The sequence below is a fragment of the Canis lupus genome, chromosome 35 (genome assembly GCF_011100685.1).
Source record: "Canis lupus familiaris isolate Mischka breed German Shepherd chromosome 35, alternate assembly UU_Cfam_GSD_1.0, whole genome shotgun sequence".
NCBI lineage: Eukaryota > Metazoa > Chordata > Mammalia > Carnivora > Canidae > Canis > Canis lupus.
In genome coordinates this window covers 23,007,477-23,033,199 of record NC_049256.1, presented here as the reverse complement: position 1 = coordinate 23,033,199, position 25,723 = coordinate 23,007,477, and the positions used below count along the sequence as shown (strand labels likewise).

At 36.8% G+C, this 25,723-nt stretch overlaps 1 long non-coding RNA gene across 2 annotated transcripts; it reads left to right on the top strand.

Annotated features, from left to right (window-relative positions):
* Positions 1–24: 24 nt before the first annotated feature.
* LOC111094069 lies at positions 25–23,940 on the top strand. Of its 2 annotated transcripts, none has more exons than XR_005384186.1 (5): positions 25–84; positions 2,096–2,249; positions 5,175–5,345; positions 10,854–10,925; positions 23,527–23,940. It is a non-coding gene; the product is annotated as an uncharacterized LOC111094069 (long non-coding RNA). The 2 variants fall into 2 exon arrangements; XR_005384185.1 differs by lacking the exon at positions 23,527–23,940 and adding an exon at positions 11,144–11,922.
* Positions 23,941–25,723: the final 1,783 nt, after the last annotated feature.

Genomic DNA, 25,723 nt, shown 5'->3' with positions numbered 1-25,723 from the left:
AACATGGGGCTCAATTCCATGACCCTGAGATCATGATATGAGCCAAAATCAAGGGTTGGATGCACAATCGACTGAGCCACCCAGGTACCTCTGTTCCCAGTTAATTCTTGCCCAATTCATAGTAGTATGAAAAATGTCTCTGCTTCTCAATATCAATTTTTGCTACATTATCTCCATCCATGATTCATGCTATTCTCTTAGCCTAAAAGCTTCTGAATTTCTGCAAGTCCAATTCTTGCCATTCTCTAAGATCCGGCCTCAGTGACACCAGTGAAATGAAATACCTTCCTATTGACATCCCTAGATGGAGATAATTCCTCTCTTCAAGTATTGATTCAAATATTATTTACATCCCAATAAACATACTGGGAATTTCATAGAAAATTTTATGCTAGTGTGCAATTTCCACTAACTTGCAACGCTGCCTTTAAAATTATTGTCACCATGATGCTTTGTAAGAGTCGTTCTCAAATATTAGTTGTCAGATTAAAACACAAAGGATAGTTTAAAGGAATTTTTGGTGATCTGAATCCTGATGCACATGACAGCGCACCAGCTATCTCAAGGATAGTGAGTCAACTAGTAAGGGAGAAGTAGAGAATAAGACAGAGGCCAATGTAGTCTGTTTCTTTCCTTCTCTAAAGCATTCAGCAAAGTCTCAAGGGACCCAACAAAGCACATTTTTAAGTTCTTTCTGTGGAATGAGGTCTTAGATACTAGTTTTTCCCCTTCGGTCTGCTAATTACCTGCCAGTGAGAACTTGAATCACTACGTGAGTCTTACACAATGCTCTTTCATTGCACTCACTGTGCAGCAGATTTGCAAACTAGTATTTGGTAGCATCAGAGACTAAATTCATCAGACCATGGAAAATGAGTGCAGGTTTACAAGTTCACACACACATATATGCGTATGGACATGGGCAATTTGTGGTACCAAAAAATGTGCCATATTCTTCTAGTCTTTCAGTTTTGTCACATTTAATATATATGTTAATTTTTGTTCATTTTTTTTTCTGAAGACATTATTTATTTAAGAGAGAGAAAGTAGATGAGTAGAGGGGAGTGGCAGAGGGAGAGGGAGAAGCAGGCTCCCCGCTGAACAGAGATCCCAAAGCTGGGAGATCCCAGGATCCTGGGATCAAGATCTGAGCTGAAGGCAGATGCTCAACCAACTGAGCCTCCCTGGGAACCCCTAATCTTTGTTTCTTGATGAAATGTATAACAGAGGCAGCAGCTAAATGAAATCAAATACCATCTATCTTGGGGGGCCTGGCTGGTTCGGTTGGTATAGAGTATGCAACGCTTGATCTTGTGGTCGTAATTTTGAGGCCACACAGTGGGTGTAGAGATTACTTTAAAAATGAAGTCTTTAAAAATACTATCTTACAGAATTTCTTTTTTTTTTCTAGAAGTTTGATGTGAGCTGGGTCCAACCCAAAACTATATACAATGAGAAAAACCATTTTCAGAAATATCTACATTACGCATTTCTTTTTTCATCTTTTTTTGGTCTGTGTTCAAAACTCTTTTAAATATAAAATTGGGAGGAATAGCATTTCCAGTGGAAAATAATTGGGGATTGGATGTTTTCTGTCTCCTATAAAATTAGGATTGAACTAGTAAGAATGGCAACTTTTTTGAGCCATAGGAATGACATGAGTAGCACCTCTGGCCATGTGAGTCAGTACTCAGAAGTGCACCGTGACTGCCCACCTAGTACCTTTGCTCATCCTGGCCCAGCCTCCTGGAATGTCTTTCTCCTGGTCCCTGGTGTAATCCCAGTCTGCATTTTATACATCAGACCTAAATCCTACAGATCCAGAATTTGTATTTGCTTTCTAGGGCTGCTGTAACAATGTTCTACAAAATGAGTGGCTCAGATAACACAAATGTATCATCTCAGTGCTAGAGGGTGGAAGCCTAAGATCAAGATATCAGCAGGTTTGTTCCCTTCCGAGGGCTGTGAGGGAGATGGTGGTCCAGGCTTCTCGGCTTGCCTGAGAGATAGCTGTCTTCTCCCTATGTCCTCACACCTTTCTTTGTACTTTCTCAAATGAATGTCTTGTTGTCTGCCCTCTTGGGATTTTTTTCAGTGCTATTCCACGTGTTCTTTATCCTGGCAACTTCTACTACAGCTGAGACATACTTGATTTCCTCTACTTCTTCGTGCCCCAATCTAGAAGGCTGTCCTCCATGTAGAAGCCTTCAAAAGAGTTAAGTAACAGCTATCCACAATGAAACCATTAGGTAAGGGTCTTTGAAAGTGGAAATGGAATCCATTTGGCAATGTTATATTTCCTAGATTTTGAATAGGGCATCCTACCATGTGTGAGCCTGTCGTCAGTTGAGGGCTCATCAATATTACTTGCTTAAATTTATGTGTAGATTCAAAGGTAAACCTCGCAAGAATATATGAGTTTGTGGTAAGGATTGAGACTCAAGACTGGTTTCTTTTAATTCATACTCTTGTCTTTAATTCTGATTTACTTTCAGACCGAACATTGATTTACCTTTTTTTAGTGTTTTCTCACTTTGTTCTTCTTAAGCCCTTTGTTGGCTTTCTAAAAGTTATTGCCACTGAATTAGATTTTAATGGAGTTAATATATCAGTATGTTATTTAGGGTTTTAGTCTGTGATTAATCCTAGAAAAGCTGGGTGAGTGCCTTACCAGAGGGCTGTGTTTTCTCCAGGTTGTAACATTATTCATGTCAGATGCAAACGTACAAATACAGAGCGGCAGGAAAAATGAAATGAGGAAGCAGGGGAATCTGGGCTTTGGCTCCAGAGAGCAAGGGGTACAATTTTTTTCAGGGGGCTCAATTTTCAATCCAAGAGTCTCTGATGAAGCAGGTCAACTTGAATTCTGTGCGAAGGTTAAGATGTTATTTGTTTCTGATCTATGTTTAATGATAAATTAACTGATTTACTTTTATATTCAACTATACAATATACTGAATCGAAACAAAGGGCAGATCATTGGATAACATGACCCAAGACAACAGTTCTATCTGTGTTTCTCTGTGGCTGACAAAAGTTGCTTCATCTCTATGCCACTCTTGTAAATGATACCGGGAGCCAATTAAATCAGATCCCCCATGTTATGTGTATTATGAAACATGCATCAGCCTCACACCCCATCTCTGCATGTCTTCTTTCTCTAGGGAGCAACTCTTCATCCTATTGCTTTCCTAATTGACATGTGAGGAGAGCACCAGCAGAACATTTACCTGAATCCCCCTCTCAAGCACAGATGATTATGAAAACCTGGGAAGAGCTCTAGAAACAATCCCATTTATATTTTTCTATTCAAAAGGTGGCCTGAGAAGCTGGAGATTATGCTAGTCTGGGCTATGGGGTCATCATGTCCTCCTACCTAGAGTTCTTCTCTCAAGAGCATGGTTAGCAATGAGCATCCTACCTTCTGAATGTCTTGGCCCTGTGTGGGAAGAGCAGTGCTCTTTTTATCTGAGATACCTGGAGCTACAGGTCACTTTTTAAACCAGCAGAAAGGCTCTGTAATGCTAGGTTACTTTGACATAGATAATGACTTAAAATTCTTCTGAGCTTAGATTTTACACTTAACAATTCTCCAAATTAGCTCCTGCTATCCCTATAGGTTTTTCCCCTTTGAGCTTTTAAAGTCAAAAATCTCTAAATATAGCCAGGGCACCAAAGTCCCTAGGTTTTGAGGTCACACCTTCCTGCAGGATGTGATGGAAGGGATATGTGTATATGTTAACAGGGGTGAGGTAGCTAGTGAAATAAAGAATTGATTATTTGTCCTATAATAGTAAAAGAAATGGTGCTGGATATCAGCCTCAAAGGCCACCACTAACACCTGATTTAATCTGTACCAGAACTGGACAAAATTGTGAAAAGGGAGAATTATGGAAGGTTATAGAAAGACAGTATTTCTTCCCTCTTGACTTTTTTTGTATACTTTTGTACTATGTAAAGGAAAAATAAATAAAAATCTTTGGCCAGAGTTTTGTGTATCATGTCCTCTGTTTTGTGGTTAGGTTTAGCTGAGAATCCTCTGAGTCTTCACCAATGTCAAATATCTGTCAGCAGCAGATATATTATGAGCTGCTTATGGAAATGAGTGGCAAATATTATTTTCTTTTCATGGAAGCTGAGGGCTCAAAAGGAAACCAAGATTCCACCAAAACTGTCTGCCTAGCGGTGTGCAAACATGGCCATCCTTACAGAAAGCTATGGATGTAGGAGAATCTGGACTGTTTTCAGGGGATATGGATATTCACCCCTTTGAACAAATCATGCCTGCTGTTTAACAACCTTTACAGTTGGAATGTGCCTTCTCATAAAGAACTTGCTTTTAGACTTGACCAGAGTTCTTTCATTTTGCTGGAAGAAATAGACTATTTTGTATTGTTTGACCACATATATGAAAGCTTTTGTAGCAAGGAATTCATTACATGGTGAATGCACTGGTTTGGTGGGTATTTCTTCCCAGTTATGCCCTCTCCTTCCTGTAAACCTCCACAATCTCAAATAGAATTGTCTCCTAGATATTTTTTTCCCTCCCCTCTGGGTTACGGCACATCACACTAGATGGCAGTAATACCCCAGTTTGGGAATCCATTTACTGTCTCCCCTACCCCCACACACAACCTTTTCTTGTCCAGAATAATATGGAATAAAACATGCAAATAAAATCCGTTCATCTTGTACAAGATTCATTCAGAAAAGCTGATATACAATTAAAGCTGGTAAGGAAAAAAATATATGTTAAACAATATTGAAAGCTCAGGCATTATGGGGATTTTTGCTGGGGGTGGGGGAGGAGTGGTCTACTGGTTTGTTTCTTTGTTACTGTTTTTCAGATATAGTTTAATTACAAAAGGAAATTGGTTGGGCCAAAAATCTAAGCTTAAGTGAGAAGGTAAACGTGTATTTCTGAGAAAGAAAGGAAGTCAGCCATGCCAGTTGCTTCTGTTTTTTCAAATTCTATGCTTCTTCCAGCAGATTGGCTATGCTTTTATGCAACATTAATCTGGATTTTATAGACAGAGATGGTCAGATGCAAACTGAGAGCCTTATGTGTATTGCCCACTAATTGTGAATAGAATGATTGGAAGGAAAACCAAACCAATCTAAAAGCTCCTGTTATAATGAGGACCTCTTTTCATTGTGTTTGTGTAAATCTGCAGATTTGCTGAGGACTTAGAGGGAGACAAAACCAGTTTCTGTAAAATATTCTTGGTCAGCTAATCCAGAGCCTCAGAATGCCCTACTAAGTGGGAACCATCTGAGAAAAATATGCAAAAAATGACTCTACTCGGACTGGCACTAATTCATTTTGCATATAAAGCAGTGAAAAGGTAAAATATTTTTATCAAAACAAATTTGTCAAACATTTAACTTGATGTTAGAGAAATGTTATTTTTCTTTTTTCTCTGACAGTTCACAGCCCTGGGCTTTATATTGGAATTCACAGGTACTATGCTCTCATTTTAAAGGAGAGCGTGTAATCACCTTTTAAAGGTTACTATACAGAAAACTGAAGCATCATAAGAAGCAGCGTGAATTCATGAGCAAATACGAAGAATGTTACTCAGCCTGCATGTGAAAATGCTTAATGCATTATTTATAGATATTGTTTTACCACAGAGATCAAGGTCATGCATTGGCCTCCCGGGCAATGGGTCAAGTCTTGAGAGGCCATCCTGATAATCCCAGCTGACAGTTTCTTGGATAGACTTGTTGTACTTTAAGTAGATGCATTTTCCAACTTGGAAGGAACAGTCAAAACTTTTTTTTTTCTTAATTAGCTAGCTACTCGTTTATCCAACTTGATCACAACTCATTAATTTTGATCAGAAACAGTGCACGGGGTTGTGAGGTGTTGCTATGTTCACATTCTCTCTCCCTAAATTTTATGAATCATTCTATTAAGAGAAATAGGCAATTAACCTTTCCTTCTACCAATTCTTTCTTGCCTCTATCCTTTGCCAATGATGTTTCCATATATTCCAGTGTCTAAAAGCAGACTCAATTATAATGTGACTTATAAGAAGATATTGGAATCCTGGGACATTTACTCTAGAATTTTTGATGGCAAGTTATTTCTAAATACTTTTTAAAATCAATATATATTAAATATTACAGAATTCCATGCTTTTGTTATCCATACTGGGCCCTTTTGTTGTATGTGGCTCCCTTGGGTTCTCTTGTGTAGTACAGAAGATGTAGAACTGCTTGTTCAAATAATCTTGGGACATGATATTGAGGTCCTGACCTCTCCTAGCATTAAGCAGGCAGTGGCATATGGTGGGGGGATTAGGGAGAGTGAGATGTCCCTGAAAGGCAACAAGGGGGTATATCATCTGCAGAGAATTAAAAATAATAGTAAACCTTACTAAAAATAGCACTGGTTTTTATTATTACTGTGCACCAGCAATTTTAAACAATATCAGTAGCAAAATAGCCTTCCACACCAAGCCTATCCTTCCTACTCTCTGTCTTCCTTTGAGGGCTGCTAAAAAGGGGAAGGTTCTTGATGCCATCATCTTAGGTCAAAGGGGCTATATTTTCTACTCAAGCTTAAGTGTAAAAAAATAAAAATAAAAATAAAAACACAAGAGTTCTCTCATCCTGCCCTTTAATCATTTTTCCCAGTTCTAATCTTGCTAGGTTTCACATAGTATTTTTGTGAGCATGGAGGATTTCATGGCAGTTAGCACTTTCTCTGAATACTGGAACATTTCTGAATCTATCTGGGCTTTCCTCAAAATCTTGGAATCACATATATTCCTTTCTATCTTTCCTACCTCCAGGATCAGTAGATTAAAAAATCAGTCAAAATAACATATATTTTTTATGTTCACAGAACACTATAAGATCAAAATGTTCAGAAAGAAGCATCCCTATTTAATAAGTAATGGGATTCAGGATAATAAAAGGTGGCAAAAGAGCCTTCTGCAGGAGAACAACTAGCCAGAACTTGTCACTGAAGCTGATGTGAATCAGGCTAACCCAAAGCAAGCATCTCCAGACATCTCTGTTTTCATTAAGCCCCTCTGCATCATTGGCCAGGTGTTTCCAGGCCAATTAAAAAAAAAATCAATGATTGAATTTACAGTAAAACAAATATATGAATGGAAAGCAGGGTTCTTGTTGTTTGCGCATCAAGGAAGGTGTAGAAATAGGAAGCATAGATCTTGAAGTCAGTAAACTGAGGATTTAGTCCTGGCCTCACCACTTGTTAAATGTGTGACATTGAATACATTTCTCTTTAAGACTTGGTTCTCATAGGGATCCCTGGGTGGCGCAGCGGTTTAGCGCCTGCCTTTGGCCCAGGGCGCGATCCTGGAGACCTGGGATCCAATCCCACGTCGGGCTCCCGGTGCATGGAGCCTGCTTCTCCCTCTGCGTATGTTTCTGCCTCCCTCTCTCTCTCTCTTTGTGACTATCATAAGTAAATTTTAAAAAATTAAAAAAAAAAAAGACTTGGTTCTTTCATCTGCTAAGTTGGTATAAAAATAGTGTAATAATAATGATAATAGTATATTGTGGGGTTACCATTAGGTTGAAATAATTTGATGTGGGTAAAATGCTTCCCTAGTTCTTGGCATTTAGAAAGATTTCTGCTTCATAACTATTTGATTCCATATAGAATTCCATGTGTACAGTGGGTGATAGAATAATAATTCTTTTTGGCCTAGTTGAGTTACCAATTAAGTTGGGAATGTGTTCATAAGGCTTTAAGCAAATGATCACTCAAGGTCCTCACCTTATCTTTCTATATTTACTCATTTCTTCACATACCAGTTCTAGTCATTCAGTTCAGGTCTGGTTATTTAGAATATATCCCATGTCCTGTCACCAGTGTGTAAATAATAAACAATATCATACTCCTAACACAAATGGTGGATTTTCATCAAAGAAAGGAAAAAGCAAGAGAGTATCAACTGAAGTAAGAGAAGTTTCCATGGGAGGGGAGCAGTTGGGGTCAATCTCACAGGTTCAAACAAAGGGGAGCAGAAAGTGGTTCCACTCAGGGGTGGAAGAAGAGCCTGAGCAAAGTAATGGGTGCAGAGAGAGAAAATGTGCACAGAAGGAAGAGGCAAAAAGCATCACGGGCGTAGGAAGTTGTGTTTTGAGTAGATCAGGTTGGGTACAGAGGCAAGGCTGATCATGCAGATCCTTTAATGCTGGATGGAATTCTATGGACTTACAGCAGAAGTCACGTGAGGTTTAAGATTCAGGGTTGGTGCTGTGATGTAGGTGGACACTGGGGCTAAGGTTGGAGCTATAAGTTCTAGTTAGGGTTTGAAACTGCAACTGTGGTTGGGGTAGGTTTGAGGCTACTCATGAATAAAAATGAAAATGTATATGTGCATGGATGCATATATTTCACAGTATTCAAACTCACTCAAGCTAATGAATGGGCTGTTTAAGAGCCTCTGCCTCTCTCTCTATATGTATATATGTGTATTTACAAATGAATATATACATATGACTACAATGTCTGTACACATATGCATATAGCCAAAGCGGTCGTTAGTCTTTTTACAGGAAATGCTGTCTGATCTGTTTGCTAAGTAGAATAATAAAAATAATAATAAACATTTATTCAACCCAGGCACTGCCCTAAACAATACCTGTGTGTTATCTAACATAATTTAAATCTAATGGAAATGGAAGAGAGAGATTACAATCGGGGTGGGAAGGGGACTGGGGTCAAGGAAACCAGTTAGCAATCTGCTGCCAAAATCCAAAATGGAACCGATGAAGCTTTGGTATATGGTAAATGGAAGTGGGAATGGAAAGGAAGGAGGAAAGCTATGAAAAATATTAGGAAGGGAGAGATGATCTTGCTTTGAAAGACAGAAGGCAGAAGAGCTCTTAGACACGGGACACTGGAAGATGTTTGAGAATTGAATAACTTTGGGAGGTTACAGGCATATGAGAGGCAATGGAGTGTTTGTAAACTGTAGTGTGCTTATGAATGCACAGCATTATTATATTACCTATCCAAACAATTCTCTAGAAAAATACTTGAGTTCCTGCTGTACATTATCCTCTGCTCTGTGGGATGCTTTAATTAATATCCTTTCAGCCTGTCCTGACTTTGTCTTCTTCCTGTTTCCAAGCAGATGAGAGAAAACACAGTCATGGCCTGACTTGCTTCAATGACATCAGAACCCATGACCCTGTCTGTTCCAATCAAGGACACGGTCACCCTAGCAACCAGCTACTCTTTTTTTTTTTTTTTTCTTTCATTTTCTCTTTCAAGAAGTATAAGTTAGTTTACATAGATTAACTGAAAAAATTCTATTCGATTTATTTTGCATTTTATAGTTTGGCTTCTTGAAAGATATCCCAGTGTTTTTCTTTCTTAAATGGTTTAGACTCTTTTACATTTTTCTGAATATTTTAATACACAATTTAAACAAAATAGACTAGCTGGTAGAAAAAAGTGATGCCATCATGAAAGCAAAAATTTCACTCCATCATTTTTTTTCTGAGACTGACATTGTATTAGATGGTTTGCCCTCCTGAACTTTAACTCCAAACTGAGATAATGAAATTATGATTTATTTTTCTCAAATCTTCCATTCTGCTTTCTTGTCATTTCTCGATTGGAATTCTCAGATACAAACATCATGGTTGTTTTTACACTTCACAGGATAAGAATGACATTTATCTAAAGGAGATGGTGCATGTGTAGAATTAAGGAATGAGGTGGTAGGGATGACGCTTTTCCTAATGTGATAACTTCTGTGAAGGAAAGCTAATTGCCCAGGTGAGCCAATTTTGTGTCAGGCATCACCTGAAAGAATAGTCCCTTGGCACAAAAAAAAAAAAAAAAAGATATCACTGATCCCTTTGGCATTTTGAACTAAGTTTTCCTTAAATACTAGTTCAATTCATATTTTCAGCTCCCAGTAGAATAATTTTAGAAGAGACAATAAGGAGACATTCAAGACTACTATCTAACTATATGTTCACCAACCTCAACTCATATTAGAGCCGTTCCATACTACTGGAAGAATTAGGTTTTGTGCAGCAAAGGAGAATTTTAAACAATTTGAAATGGCTATACTTATACTAGGGGATGGTACAATCTAAGCATCCATGTAAAGAGCATTTTTATTATAATTTGTTAAGCGTTTATGGGAACTTAAATGTTCTAGAGATTTGGACGTTGTCAAAGTTTTAGAGATTAGTTTAGAGTTCCTGAAGTCTAAGGACAATAGGATGATCAGAGTGGACCTCATGAAGGGATGAGGAAGGTGACTGGAGCAGAGAATGGAAGGGAGTGAGGGGCAAGTCATGAGGACATTTTGGGGAAGAAAATTATAGCCAGAGGAAATGTCCAAAGAAAGGTCCCAAGAAGAAAAAGTGTCTAAATGTTTGGAGAAGACTAAGGAGGTTGGCATGGGCAGCATGATGCAACAGTAATAAGTATTGAGGTCAGAGAGGTATGAGGGCAAGGATGCAAGGGGGAAAGTGTATTGGTATAGGTCATTGTGAGAAATAATTGTAAAGATGTCAGCTTCTATTCTGAGGGAAAAATTTCTACTGAAAACCTCTGCACATAAGTTAACAACTTTTATCACATTTTTAGACTTGTTTACAGCAGGATTGGTACTTCCTTTTACAGAAAGGTGAATAATAAATATTTTAGGCATATGAGCCTTATGGTCTCTGTTGCAACCACTCAATTCTACTATCATAGTGCAAAAGTAACCAAAGGCCATATGTATAAATTGGGTGTGGTTGTGATCCACTGAAAATTCATTTACAGAAACATGCAGCCCACAGGACATAGTTTGCTGACCTTTATTCTAGAGATTCATCTGATTTATTTATATTTCTTCCAGGAAAATTCAGCTAAGGGAAAATGGAGAAGAAACTTAAAGTGACCATCTACTATGGGCCAGCATGTGTTCTAGGTATCATATCTACACATAGTCATTTATTTCCATCCCTATTATTTGTCAATTGTCCAGGACACCTTTATCTCTTAGGAAAATAACTTCAATAGATGCCTTTCTGATTCAATTTTGCTTGAACATCTTCTCAGTGCATTCTGCCAGAATAATCTTTTAAAATGTAATCATGCCAAATATTTAAGGAAAGAATAACACTAATTCTATATAATCTTTTCCAGAAGATGTCAGCTCCCAAGTCATGTTATAAAGTCAGCATTATTCTGATATCAAAACCAGACAGAAGAAATATAAGAAAACTTTTGAAGAATATCCTTCATGAACATAGACCCAAAAATTATCAACAAAATATTAGCAAATTGAATCTCACAACATATAAAAGGAATAACATACTAACATCAAGCAGAATTCATTCCAGGAATGCAAGAATGAATCAATATTCTAAAGATGTTTCAAAGTAATCTGCAAATGAAGGTTCAAAAAAAAGCAAAAGTACATAATGATATCAATTGATGCAGAGCAAGCATTTGACAGTACTTAACAACCACTCATGGTGTAATTTCTCAGTAAATTGGGAGTGGAGTGGAACATCCTCCACCTGTTAAAAAGCATGTACAAGAAAACATACCATTAACGTTGATGGAAGACTGAATGCTGTCATTCTCACAGAAAACAAGTTAATAATGTTCATTCTCACCATTCATATTCGTCATATGATTAGAATACTAGCCTATACAATAAAACAAGAAAATTAAATGCATACAGATAAGAAAGAAAGGGAACTTTTCTGTCATGAGTTGATGATGGCATTCATATTTCTACATTTGAGTACTGAACAAATATAAACTGATATTAAAAATAAAAACACTTAGGATAGTAACCCAAAGAGCTAAACACTTAGGTAAAAATCTAACAAAATATGTATACAATCTGTATAGTGAAAAGTACAGAATGATGATGAAAAAAACAAAGATCTAAATAAACAGAAAGATGGACTTTGGTCATGGATTAGAATACTCAACATAATGGTAATACTCTCCAAATAGATCGGTAGGCTTAATGTAATTGCTGTCATAATCCCAACAGGATTTTTTGAAAATATAGATAAGATGATTCTAAAAAAAATATGGAAAGGCAAAACAGAGTAGTGAAAACAATTTTGACAAAAAGAGAATAAGTTTGGAGAAATAAGAATACTCAGTATTAAGACTTATTTTATGGTTACAGTTATCAAACCAGTGTGGTCCTGGCAGAAGGATAGATACTTAAGTCAATATAAAAAATAGTGAAAGGGAATAAAGGGGAAAGGAGAAAAAATGTGTGGGAAATATCAGAAAGGGAGACAGAATATGAAAGCTTCCTAACTCTGGGAAACGAACTAGGGGTGGTGGAAGGGGAGGAGGGCGGGGGGGGGGTGGGGGTGACTGGGTGACGGGCACTGAGGTGGGGGCACTTGACGGGATGAGCACTGGGTGTTATTCTATATGTTGGCAAATTGAACACCAATAAAAAATAAATTTATTAAAAAAAAAAGAAGAAACTAAGAAAAACAAATGGAACAGGACAAATCAATACAGAGAAGCAGAACTGATTTTCAACAAAGGAAGGACTGATCTTCCCCTAGTTATCCCTACAGTTAATTGAATCTTCATCCTTTTATTTGGTTACACTATAAGTGGTTGACATTAAACTCTTCAGTGCTGAGGCATCCATTTCAAAATACATTCTCTCTCTCTGTTTTTTAAAAAGATTTTATTTATTTATTCATGATAGAGACACACACAGAGGCAGAGACATAGGCAGAGGGAGAAGCAGCTCCATGTAGAGACCCCGATGTGGGACTCAATCCCGGACTCCAGGATTTCGCCCTGGGCGGAAGGCAGATGCTCAACCACTGAGCCACCCAGCTTCCCTCAAAAGACATTCTCTTGAATAAATATACCACCAGTTGTGTGACACAGCTACCAGTAAAATCACCACCCAAGTAGTGCCTCTTTCAAAAAACCCTGGGTGACCTAAATAATCTACTGATTCAGTTACCCTACATTCACTCTCCCATGCCCTAATTCCTGCTTTTGTGCTTCAAATTAGCCAGTAATGAGTGACCCCAGAAACCATAAACTTCCCAACCTTGCACCCTAATAAAGGCAGAGTACCAGATCCATTCTCTCAATCTGCCTCTCTCTCCCAGTGAAATCATTGTGTGGCCCTCAGGCAGACAGTGTACCCCATGGAACTTGTAAGTAATAGATCTTGTTCCTCAAAGTTCCCTGATGGTTTCATGGTGAAGTTCATCCTGTGATCGTAATAAGAACTACAAGGGTGTGTTCATGTCTGTGGGGTCTCTCCATCAGTAATTCTGATTGGGTGAGGGTTTCAGGTATTCCTAGCTGAGAGCATTACCTTCAATATACTGGACCTGACACAACATTGGTGAAGCCCAAAACTAGAGTCACCCTTGATTCTGCTTTCTCTCACACATTAGTTCAATCTGTTGGAAATTCCTGTCCACTCTTTCTCAAAGCATACCCAGAATCTGACTACTTCTCACCTCTTCTGCTCTTATCATCACCATCCACACCTTATCCAAACTGTTGCAATTGGCTCATAAGTGGTCTTAATACCTCTACACTTTGCTCTATAGTCTATTATTGTATAAGTTGACAAAAGAGTTATTTTAAAAGTTAAGAAAGATGGTATCAATCCTTGACTCAAAGTCTTCAAATGACTGCTCATCTCACTGAGAGTACAGCCCAAAGTCATAACCATGGGATTGGAAGATTGTGCATGATCTGATCTGGCCTCTCTACCATCACTCTGTTCTCAAATCTTCTCTCTGTCTCTATTGCTCATTGATTCTTCTGCTGTCACACTGACTTCCTTTCTTGAACAGGCCAAATATACCCAGCCCTTGTAATTTTTGCACTTGATGATTCTTGTGCCCAAACTGTCTTTTCCCAGGACTCAGAAAAGTTCACTCTCTCACTTTTGCTAGGTTTCTGCCAATATGGCATCATATTTTCCTGATCACCCTAAATAAAACAACCTACCCATCTCTGACATTCCCAAGTCCTCTTACCCACTTTATCTTTTTCTTTCTTTTCAGTATATCCAACCTACTAGTGAATTACATATTTATTGCTTTATCAAGCTATTTCATAAATATAATTTAATTTCAATGAAGACAGAGAGTTTGCCTGTTTGTCTGTTTATTGTGAAATCTAGAACAGCCTCAGCCATATCACAAAGTACTCAATACATAAGTGTTCGTGAATGAATCTAATAGAGGCATGGCCTTGATGTATAACTCAGAATCTATGAATATACTTGATAAATCAACCAAGCTCTGTCTTTTATGAATATACATTTGGAAAGTACTTTTAATAAATAATTTGGGTTATATAAGTATTACTATTATTCTTTACACGTTTTCAACATAAGCCAGTATTATTGTCCATTCCTCTAGTTCATTCAAGGTAAATTCTTCAAGACACTCCATGATGTACTGTTAATCATTTTATATTCTATTATTTATCATTATCATATTGAAGGTCTAGATTCCATGCTCAATAGGCTATTTTCATCTTTAGTGTTTTGGCAGGAATTAATGAATGCTACTACTGGTGTGTAGCCAGGTTTTTGCCATGTGTTCCTACTAGTCAGTTTTAGTACAAGTGTATTTAATTCAAAGAGAAATCAGTGTTTGGGGGCTTTTTTCCCCCATTCAAATGTCTTTACAGTAGCTTGCGTTGACAAGATTATTCATTTACATTTTGAAAAGAAGTTGGCAGATATTATCTAACAAATACGTATTTCCTTTTCAATATATGTAAGGACAAATATAAAACAAAGTCATGCTTAACAACTGTTACATTACATAGAACTTGTGTCATAAGCCTTCTCAACAGAGTACAGCTCTTGTCTTTTATATGGCAGAACCAAATAGGAAAAGGGATCAGAGCACCTAAATAAGTTTATATAACACAAGAGTCATGACATCTCTCTTCTCAATGATCATGACACTACAACAATAAACAAAACAAGACCAAAAGGATGGGTAAGCATCCATGATGTACCTAATTCTATAGGAAATTACTATCAGCAAAAATGCTTCTTAAGCAAAGAAAGATAATGTTTATCCTTAAATTGTCTACAATCTAGGTCATAGGAGAAGCCAAACCCTCAGCTCTCACCACATGACAACAGATGAAAGAGAGACAAATTATTACTGAGTTTTGGGTTTCAAAGCCTTTTAGGGACACTGGGAACTTGCAGGGATTCCAAAGAAGAGCCACAGAGATGATTAAAGAGTGTAAAACAGGACCTCTGAGGGAAGGTTAAAGGAATTGGGATTATTTAGTTTGGAAGCGAGGTGATTAAGAAGTGGTTTCAAAATAGCTTTAAAAATACACAGTGTTAGCTAATTGATAATGGTGGCAAGCTTTTTCCCAGGATGAGAAGGGGATAACAAAATGCTACATGAGGGATTTGGTTAAATATATTAGTAAGGGGGAGTTGTCTGAGATTAAAGATAGAAATGGATGGTCAAACTACAATGCTGTTTTCTTTTTGGTTTATTTACTGTTTAAAAATAGAGAAGAGATCCATATAACTGACGTGCAAAGGCAAAGAGTGAAAGTAAGTCATTTTTAAAGGCTCTAGCACTACAAGACTTTTCAAAACATCTTCCATGTGTGTGACCTTTGGATTTTATTTAGCATTTTGCCAAGTCTTACTATAGTCTGTGTCAATTTTTTTTAAAGATTTTATTTATTTATTCATGAGATACAGAAAGAGAGACAGAGACAGAGACACTGGCAGAGGGAGAAGCAGGCTCCATGCAGGGAGCCGGATGTGGGACTCGATCCCAGGTCTCCAGGATCACACCCCGGGCTTAAGGCAGTGCTAAACCACTGAGCCACTGGGGCTGCCCTCAATTTTGAATAGGATATTCTCCAACTGAACTTTTTCCTCTCATCTTTAGTTTTTATATAACACTAATTATCTCTATGGATTGAAATTTTAAGTGCTTAGTATTTTGTATCCACTTATAATCAGGCACAGCAAAATATCACAAAGGAAAACTTTGTTTGTTTTCTTTAGGAAGTATTTCATAGTTCATTGGTAGTTGATGTATAGTCTTCTGGCATATGAAGCCAGGTTGGCAATAAAAATTACTTCCTGGGGGATTATAACTTATCCTACATTTAGTATCGCCAAATAGTTTTGGTAGAGAAAAAAAAAAAACCCTGAAGCAATCAAGCTGAGTTTCACTTTTTTTTTTTTTTTTACTTATTAAAGCCTAGTTAAAATAAAAGGACTGCTTAATGCAATGATTATGAAAATAAATTTTTCCAGTCCAAAGGCAATCATTCAGTTGAAAAGCTCATAAAAATGGGGTACTCTGACACAATTCATCTCTGAAAGCTTGAATAATGTTTGATTTCTTCCAAACCAAATTTTAAACAGCCTAAGCAAACCCAAATTTATTTGAAAACCCAACTCCCATTGTTTACTTTTTCAGTGGGTTTTCTTTTTGGCAACAAAGAGCCTGAAGTCTTAATAAAGTTGGGAACTTACTTAAATGCAGTGATGGAGAAACTGGGCCAATGTTTAGGGAAACTGTTTGCCAAGAAATTTTAGAACAATTGCATTTTAAGTATTGTTCCATTTAAGGGGTGGAATTAAACTTCTATGGAGCAAAACTGCCATATACACCTTCTTGTTGTAGTATGGTTTGCACAATCTTAAATGGAATTAGGTTTCTCATTAATGAAGGGCATAAATCTGAATTTATTTCCCGAAAAGGCAAGATATGGATTCCAGTAATAGTGTTTTAAAATACACTCTCGTGTACCTTATCTACATTATAGTATTTCAAAGTAATAGAAATCTTGGCCATCAAAGGATATCTTCATTAATTTCACACTGTGCATGTCAGTAAACAGCTAAGCTCAGCACAGACTTTCTAAATCTTTCAGCCCCATCCACTTACCTATTATTTTAGCTTCATTTGCAGGGATGTGAGAACCAGCTATTTGACTGCCTTTTTGGTGCATGAATCATTGCATGTTAGAGATAAAATTGTTTTTATCATGAATTACTTCCATGTAGGCGGGAAAAGAATCTTTTTAAAGAGTGAGAAAAAAGCCACCCATGACTAGGGGAATGAGCTAGTACTAGTCATGGCAATGATGGGATAGATGATACTTGGAGGAGCAAAGTTTAACTGACTTCTATACTTCCGTATGCAACCTCCTTTTTTTAAAAAAATAATATCCTGTTTATTTTTAAAAATAAATTGCAGAAAGAATATTTCCCTTTTTTTCAAAAAGAATATTTCTAAGAAAATTGGGAATCTTGTTCAACAATACAGATCAATGCTAGAGAAATGTGATACTCCCTGAATGGAACACCTGCAATTAGAAAACTCATTTAAAGACATTTTACTCTACATTAGTTAGAATACAAAAAAAGAAAGGCCATCTGGGTAAAATTATGATCATCAGATTTTTACCTCTGAAGTTTTCAGAGATATGCTCTCCCACTGAGGCTCCATTTAGGCAGAAATTAAATTTCTACCCTTATCAGCTGTGCAGGCTTCCATGGAGTCATGCCCACAGAGCTTAATCCAGACAGCAGTGTTTTGTCATCCACAAATCTATTCTATTCTAATCTGTAGGTGTGTTTAGAAATATGAATGTGGCATTTTCATAGGCCAGGCTGCAAATTGGAAGCATACCATGTGGCAAAAAATATGAGCTCATGGGGGGAAAAAGAGCTTAGGTATTTTACTCTAAATTGACAAATAGGATGTTCCTGATCTCAGAGGAATTCTCTGGCTCAGTGTTTAATTGCTATTAAAAAATGTATTGCTGAGAAAACATGCAAATTGAGATCCTTTAGGAAACAGAATTTCAGTAATTTTGTATTTATAGGAAGAATTAGCAGCACTGATTTAAATGTAATGTACAACGAATTAAATTTATTTATTTATTTTTTGTTTTTTTGTTTTTTTCAACGAATTAAATTTAAAAAGCCTCTATTCTTGGGAATCTTATGATGAAGGACTTTGATACAAAAAATAACACAAAGAATAAGAATGCCATTTCTCATGTAGATACCCAAGGGAGAGAGCAACTTGTAGTCGCTTGTTTAGACCTGAGAAATTGCCAAATATCTTCTTGATAAGGTTTGATTGGGAAATAACTCAGTTGATAGTTAAATGTACAAGAGAGTGGGGCTTTTCAGGATTATGGGGAAAACAGAAGAGAAGCTCTGAGCATGTCATGCTGTGGCTGGAAAGTGAGTGAAGAGGGGAAGCGGAGGTGTCCATAGAAGACAAAGGCACCCAGGCTTCTCCACTATCTCTCTTAAAATAACACTTTTATTGTGTGTTTAATAAATGTTCTAAGAAGCACAGGGTGGTCATAGATATCTGTTAAAAAGTTTGGAGCAGGGTGGTCCCAATGGCCCAGCGGTTTGGCGCCACCTTCAGCCCAGGGCATGATCCTGGAGACTCGGGATCGAGTCCCACGTCGGGCTCCCTGCGTGGAGCCTGCTTCTCCCTCTGCCTGTGTCTCTGCCTCTGTCTCTGTCTCTCTCTCTCTGTATCTCATGAGTAAATAAATAAAATCTTAAAAAAAAAAAAAAGTTTGGAGCAAGTCCTGATGGGAAGTTTAAAGGTAAAACTTTTCACACTCTCGTCAAAGTCACTGGTTGAAAAAGTAACTTTTAACCATCATCTGCTGGCTGCTTTTGGTTTCTCAATATACTTGGCATTGGCACATTACAGTATCATAAATCTTTCAGAAAAGTGGTATTGGTAGGCATCCAAGAAAGTATGTGTGAGATATACATACGCGCATGTGTGCATGCACACAAGTGCTTGTGCGTTCACATGTATGCATGCACACGCACACACATATGTGCACACATACCTGTAGTCTGAGTCTCCTTTAAGTCTATGCCAACTTTGACCTCTATTTTTAAAATTTTCTTTAGAATAGCTGTGCTAGTTATATTATTGTATAAGAATTGAGTTATGAAGATGTAATAATATATTTATAGAAATGGTGTGAGTAGACTACAGTTTATATAAAAGTCTTGGAAATAATTTATTTGGGCATATGGCAGGTATAACATATCAAGCCATTTCAAATGCATTTGCTTTATTTATTTATTTTTCTTTCCTTTTTTTAATTTAAATTCAATTACTTAACTTTATTTTTAAAGACTGCCTGTTATATTAAATTCCTTGGGTAAGTTTTAAAAAAAACCATTTATAATGAAATGGGTAACTCTTAAAATAAAATAAATGTGTTTTAGTGGTTGTTGATGGGTTGTTAATGATTTAATAATCTGTGTCTAATATTTTCTGTATCTATTTAATATAATTTATAACCATTCAGTCTAGGAATTGAGAAATAGAAATGAACCATTAAGGCAACTTGTTCCTTTCTGCTTTTTCTATACCCCATAAATATACTTTGTCCATTCTTGGTTTCAATAACTCTAGTGTGGATTCATCTATCATATCCTGATCCTGTGGGAAAGCTGTCCACACAATGATAGCTCAATGTTTAGCTATTTTCTTTTCTCATAGCATTAAAATTTAGTCCTTAATGTATATAACAAAATATGTTGGTTGAGGTTTGTACAGAATATTCTCTAGGGAAATAAATGCATAGTACATTTTCAGATTTATAAGCTATTTCTAAATGTCTGCAAAATCCATGGCAATATGCTTTAAATTGTTTCATTAACATGATCTCTCATTGAGATTTAGATCCTTAAAACTCAATTTTTGTCACACACACACCCACACCCACCCCCGCCACACACCCACACATGCATGCATATCTCAGTACCATATCTCCTGTTAGTCACCTGAAGAGGCCTAAATGGAAAAGAATCACTTCGGGGATCCTATATCATTCTGCCTTCTTATATCTCTGATTACCCATGCAGCACTTTTAGATGGAGATACTGGCTTTTGTTTTTTTTTTTTTTTACATCAGGTTGTATGTGTTTATTTGTATTTGTCCTCTCTCTGACATCAAACATTAATCACTACAAGGGTCATCGTCTTAAGCCCAATAGCATAATTAGAGAAAATTTTCTTTTTCATATAAATGTAACTCACCTTAATAAGATCTAAATGGAAATGGGTACACTGAACCAAAAATGAATTTGGGATATTCAAGATGATTTATTGCCTTTATGTTGCTATGCATTTTTTTAGAAAGCAGCTGTACCATAGGGTTAAAAAGTTCTGTGTCTAAAGCTGGAGTCTCTGGGTCTAAATTCTATTTATGTGTCCTTTGGAAATCTAAGTGTTGTGTCCAAGTTTCTTTATTTGTGAAAAGGAGCTAAAATTTTGGTAGGTTATAGAGTTTTTATAAATCTCAAATGAAATAATGCATTTAGAACACTTACTAGAGTATCTAGCTCATATTTGGCATTGAATAAATATGAGCTATTTTTATCGAAAAATCAAGAATGGATAATGAAATAACAAATTGCTAGTAGTAGCATGGAGGTGTGCATATAGATCTCCTTTGACGAAGGACCTGAGGCCCCCACTGCTGTAAAGTGGTCAGAATACCAATGCTTTCTGGAATTGTGTCTGCTGTCCAGAGATACTGCATCCTTTGGGCGAAGCCATGTGCATTGACCAAAGTATAGGTGCAAAAGTCTTGCCATTTAGGCCCAAAGCAGGACAACCGAGACAGGTGGTTTCAGCTGGGCAGCTCCAAGTGGAGATGGCTGGGGTTGCAGCTTCATCCTTTGCCTGCATCTGCTTCCTGTCCCTCCCTTCCAGAGAGCTTGTGCTGATCTCACGGGCTTTCCCTTACAACATCTTGAACACTGAACTCTGTCTCAGAGTTAACGCTCCAGAAAATCCAAACTGCAGCCTTGATTTACAAGAGGAGTTTAAAAAATACTAGCTTTTCTAACAAATATTTAATTAAAAAATATAAAAAAGTAAGGAAATAATCTTCCTAATTAAAGGTGTTATTTCAAGCCCAGCACACCTGTCTTCAATACTGCTTACAGTTAGATTCCTTGGAAAATCATGTAAGTTTAAAGAGATAAGTTTTTAAGATAGTTTTATCCCATGAAGTTGCATTTTTGATCGAAAGACCTCATGTCCAAAATTTTGTAGAAATCATTATTAACATATTTTACATATTACATATTACATATTTTAACTGATATAATTGTTCAGTTTCAAAGTGTTCATTAATGGCTTGTTTTGTAGCAACATATTTATTTAACTCAATTTATAGAAAATATTATCCAGGAAGACTCTTGGTGGTTCTGTGGTGCCACCTAGAATCAAAGGAATCCCAGGAGAGAGTAGGCAAGATCTTTTGAATATATAAGGACTCAAATGGAAGAGCAGTTTAACTTAAAATGTCATTCATTTATTTCTTTACTCACCAAGTAAATATTTATTGAGCACATATTAGATAACAGGCACTGTGCTAGTACCCATGGTGAGAAATCACAGATGTGCTCTCTGCCTTTTCTCGGCTACTTTTATAGTGTGTGAGACATATTACCACATAAATACCTACAAACTTCCAACTGTGATAAATCCAAGCAGGGGTAGTGTCTTGGTGTCCTTGAAGGATTTTATAATGGAGATCTACCTCATCAGGATGGTCACTATTGAACACAAGCCTGAAAGATGAGTAGAAGTTAGCTATGCGGAGACAGTGAAGAATGTTTCATGTAAGTACAGGAGCATTTCCCAAGGACCTGAGGAGGAGACAGTTTGGCATATGAAGTTTGGTACATGAGGAATAAATAAAATCTGGTTTGCAAATCTCAGAAGAGAAAGGAAAGGGGTTGATGTTGAGGAAAGACTAAAAAAAATACATTATCCTGAGTTCTTCAAAGTGGCATGTTGACAATTTAAGGGAGATGGTAAGAAGAAATATACATATATATGTATATACAACAAATATACATATAAATTATATCAAATATGTGGATATTTTAAATGTATTTTTGAAATATGATTGGCTAATGAAAAACTAGTCTTAGTATATATTGGTGGCTATATAAAATAGTTCTCATCAGACTGGCTACACAGATGCTTCCTTTACTCCCCTCCTTCTATGGATTCAGTGAATGTACAGCTATTCACAGAGCGAGTCCCTCTGAAAGAAATTCAGAAACTAGCTGAGCAACTCCTACAACAGCAGGTGTACCAGAAAAACCCACATTGAAATGGGTAAGGAGGGCTGAGATACACCTTCACCATAATTCCCACCTCTAACACAGCACCATGCTCTCTAGAAGGAATACCTAACTAATTGGCCCCCAAATGTCAATCTCTCAGCTTTTAAAAAATTATTTTATTTATTACTTTTATTTTTTATTTTTTTATTTTTTTAAAGAATTTCTTTATTTATTCATGAGAGACACAGAGAGAGAGAGAAAGAGAGAGAGAGAGAGAGAGAGAGAAAGAGGCAAAGACACAGGCAGAGGGAGAAGCAGGCTCCATGCAGGGAGCCTGATGTGGGACTTGATCCTGGGACTCCAGGACCACCCTGGGCCAAAGGCAGGCACCAAACCGCTGAGTCACTCAGGGATCCCCTATTTATTACTTTTAAAGAACTTTAGAATTTTTATGTATTTAAAGCAAAATTTAAAAACAAAAACATTTTGTGTTACTCTGTGAACTTTAAAATTACATATAATAATTATTTATGGTACATATTAAAATTCTTTAACCCATTTCTTTTTTTTTCGTTTTTATTTTTTTATTGGAGTTCAATTTGCCAACATATAGCATATCACCCAGTGCTCATCCCGTTAAGTGCCCCCCTCAGTGCCAATCACCCAGTCAACCCAACACCCTGCCCACCTCCCTTACCACTACCCCTTGTTCGTTTCCTAGAGGAGAACACAGGCAACATTCTTTTTGAACTTGGACACAGCAACCTCTTGCAAGATACATCTATGAAGGCAAGGGAAACAAAAGCAAAAATGAATTATTGGGACTTAATCAAGATAAAAAGCTTCCGCACAGCAAAAGAAACAGTCAACAAAACTAAAAGACAACCTACAGAATGGGAGAAGATATTTGCAAATGACATATCAGATAAAGGGCTAGTATCCAAGATCCATAAAGAACTTATTAAACTCAACACCAAAGAAACAAACAATCCAATCATGAAATGGGCAAAGGGCATGAACAGAATCACAGAGGAAGACATAGACATGGCCAACAAGCACATGAGAAAGTGCTCCGCGTCACTTTAACCCGTTTCTTAGCTGTATATGTCTCTGGTACTTTGTCAAGAATATACCAAAAAAAAAAAAAATTAATACAGTGTTATTTTAATGTTTTTCATAAAATCATCTGCAATTTGTTGGAAGGGTGTGTTTTCTAGTTAAATAATATTGAAATTGTTGATATATTTGTCTTTTTTTTCATAGACCCTAATATTTTTCTTGTGGCCCATAAGTTTGTTATTGTATATCTTCATTATCATTCAGTTCATAATATTTTGAATTTCCTTTGTGATTTCTTTTTTGACTCCTCATGATTCAGAGTTATATTACTTTCTTCTTTCTCTCCTAACAGAAACATTGGTATCCAAAAGTTGGATGACAGGAGCAAGGTTTAGAGATGGAGGAGGTGGTTAAGTGACTGGTTATATTGCTCAAATATGTTAACTGATGGAGCAAGGAAGTAAGTGGAGAATAATGAAAGTTATTATTCTGTCTGAGAAGTTATTTACAAAGAGTAATTGGGAGGACCACAAAAATTCCATGTGTGATGGCTTGGGATTGCGGTGATACCAAGTAGCACTGAACACACCAAGTATTTAACCTCACTAAAAAAGAAAACCAGGAATGCTCTGAGAAATACCTGGAAAAAGGAAAGGAAATAAGCTTGGCATTTCTTTCTCTTCTCAAAAGAATGAAATTTCTCAAATACCAATGGAGGTACATAAAAAAGACCCAGGAGTCAGCTCGAAGAGCCAAATGTAAGAAATTTGAGAATCAAAATAAATAATGAGTCTATCCAGTCAAATTCATTGAATGGAATTGGAATCATTCTGATATTAAAACATGAATGATTGTATGAAATTGGAAGAAGAAAGAAAAGTTCTTCCTTGCAATAGAATCTCTGACACTAAATGTAGGAAGGAAGATGGACAAGATAATCCCCATTTGGTGACCATCTGGGATGTTGGTTGAATCAATCATGAGTCACAGTGCATTAACTGGCTGGTGACTAGAAGCTGGAAGGGAATAGGCTCGAGAAAGATTTGGCAGGGCATAACAGGCATTAGTCCTTTCTGGCTCTATAATTATTAGGATCTCAACTGCAATGGCTCACAAGAAGGCTGGAGGTATCCCAGACAGTTTACCTGTCTGGGCTCACTTCTAACCAGAGGTGTGTTCTTTTGTTTCTTCTCCACATTTCATGTACTGAGCTTCCATGGATAATGCCTGTGCGAGCATGGCTGGAAGAGCTTAGATTGATTTCAAAGTTTGTTACGTAGCTTTTGCCTTCCCTAAGGATGTGTCTTTGAAGGAGTCAAAATGGAAGCTGCACAGCTTCCTTTGAACTAACCTCAGAAGGGCAGAATGTCAGCTTGCTATATTGTACTGTCAAGCCAAGTCAGTGGGTCCAGTACAGATTTGAGGGGAAGGGAAATAGCCTTTACCTTTCAATAAGAGGAGTAGCTAAAAATCTGCCATCATTTTTATCTTACTACACTCTGTATTCCAAGTAAATTTCTTCTCCATTGCTATTTTACTCAGTAATGGCATTTTTTTGTTTTGTTTTGTTTTGTTTTTACAGTAATGAAATGTTTCTCAAAATGTGTATTTATATTATCATCCACCTAAATAATTTTCTCTTTAGAATACTGCATTGTTGCAATAATTTGAATTTATGCTAATGGGACCAAGACAACTACTCTATTATTTTGGGTTTATTAGTTCATAGGGACATTTGGAATTTAAGATGAGTGAAATTAAGTTTTAAAATAATCATTCAATCTAATTAAAAAGTCATGGTTCACACAGTTACAGGTAAATGCAACTTTCATAGATAAAGATATGGAAAAGCTTTATTTGAGTTAAATAATTGTGAACTCTTGAAGTAGATACCGATTATCTTCACTGGATCTTTGACTTAGTTTCATTTTATCTGTAACATAGCTGCTGTCACTATTATGGATGCTAAATATTGACAAAATCATTTTGCGTTGTTACACATTCACGATCAACTTCCAAAAGAAACAAACCTGTCAGTATTTAATTTTTCATTACACATGCAATTTTATTTTGTAATCTAATTGTTGATGGAAGATTTACCACACAAAAGTTTACAATTGATAAAATAATTATAGATACGTACCCAAAGCTGACAAATAACACGTAGCAGAGGAGTTAAAACTACTTTCACAACCTCTACAGAATGAATTCTGGGCTCCTATACACCTGTAGTTTTCTATTTTTTTGTTGTTGACTATGCCAACTGGCAGCCTGGAGACTTCACGCATATCATAGGACTTTGTGATCTGTCTCTAGCTGCTTGTGTCTGAATGCATCTTTTCAAGCAGCAAGAGCCCCACATTGTAATTGAAAGAGAGGTGTTGTACTGATTCAGAAAAAGAGACATGAGCTTTTTTGCTGGCTGTATTACAAATGTAATAGACTTTAAAGTGAGAACTCTGTCTCTTGCCTATGTATTTCACACGTGACTAGATGGGCATTGGCAGAAACTAGAAGTACAAAATAGACGTCTACCAAACACAGACTCA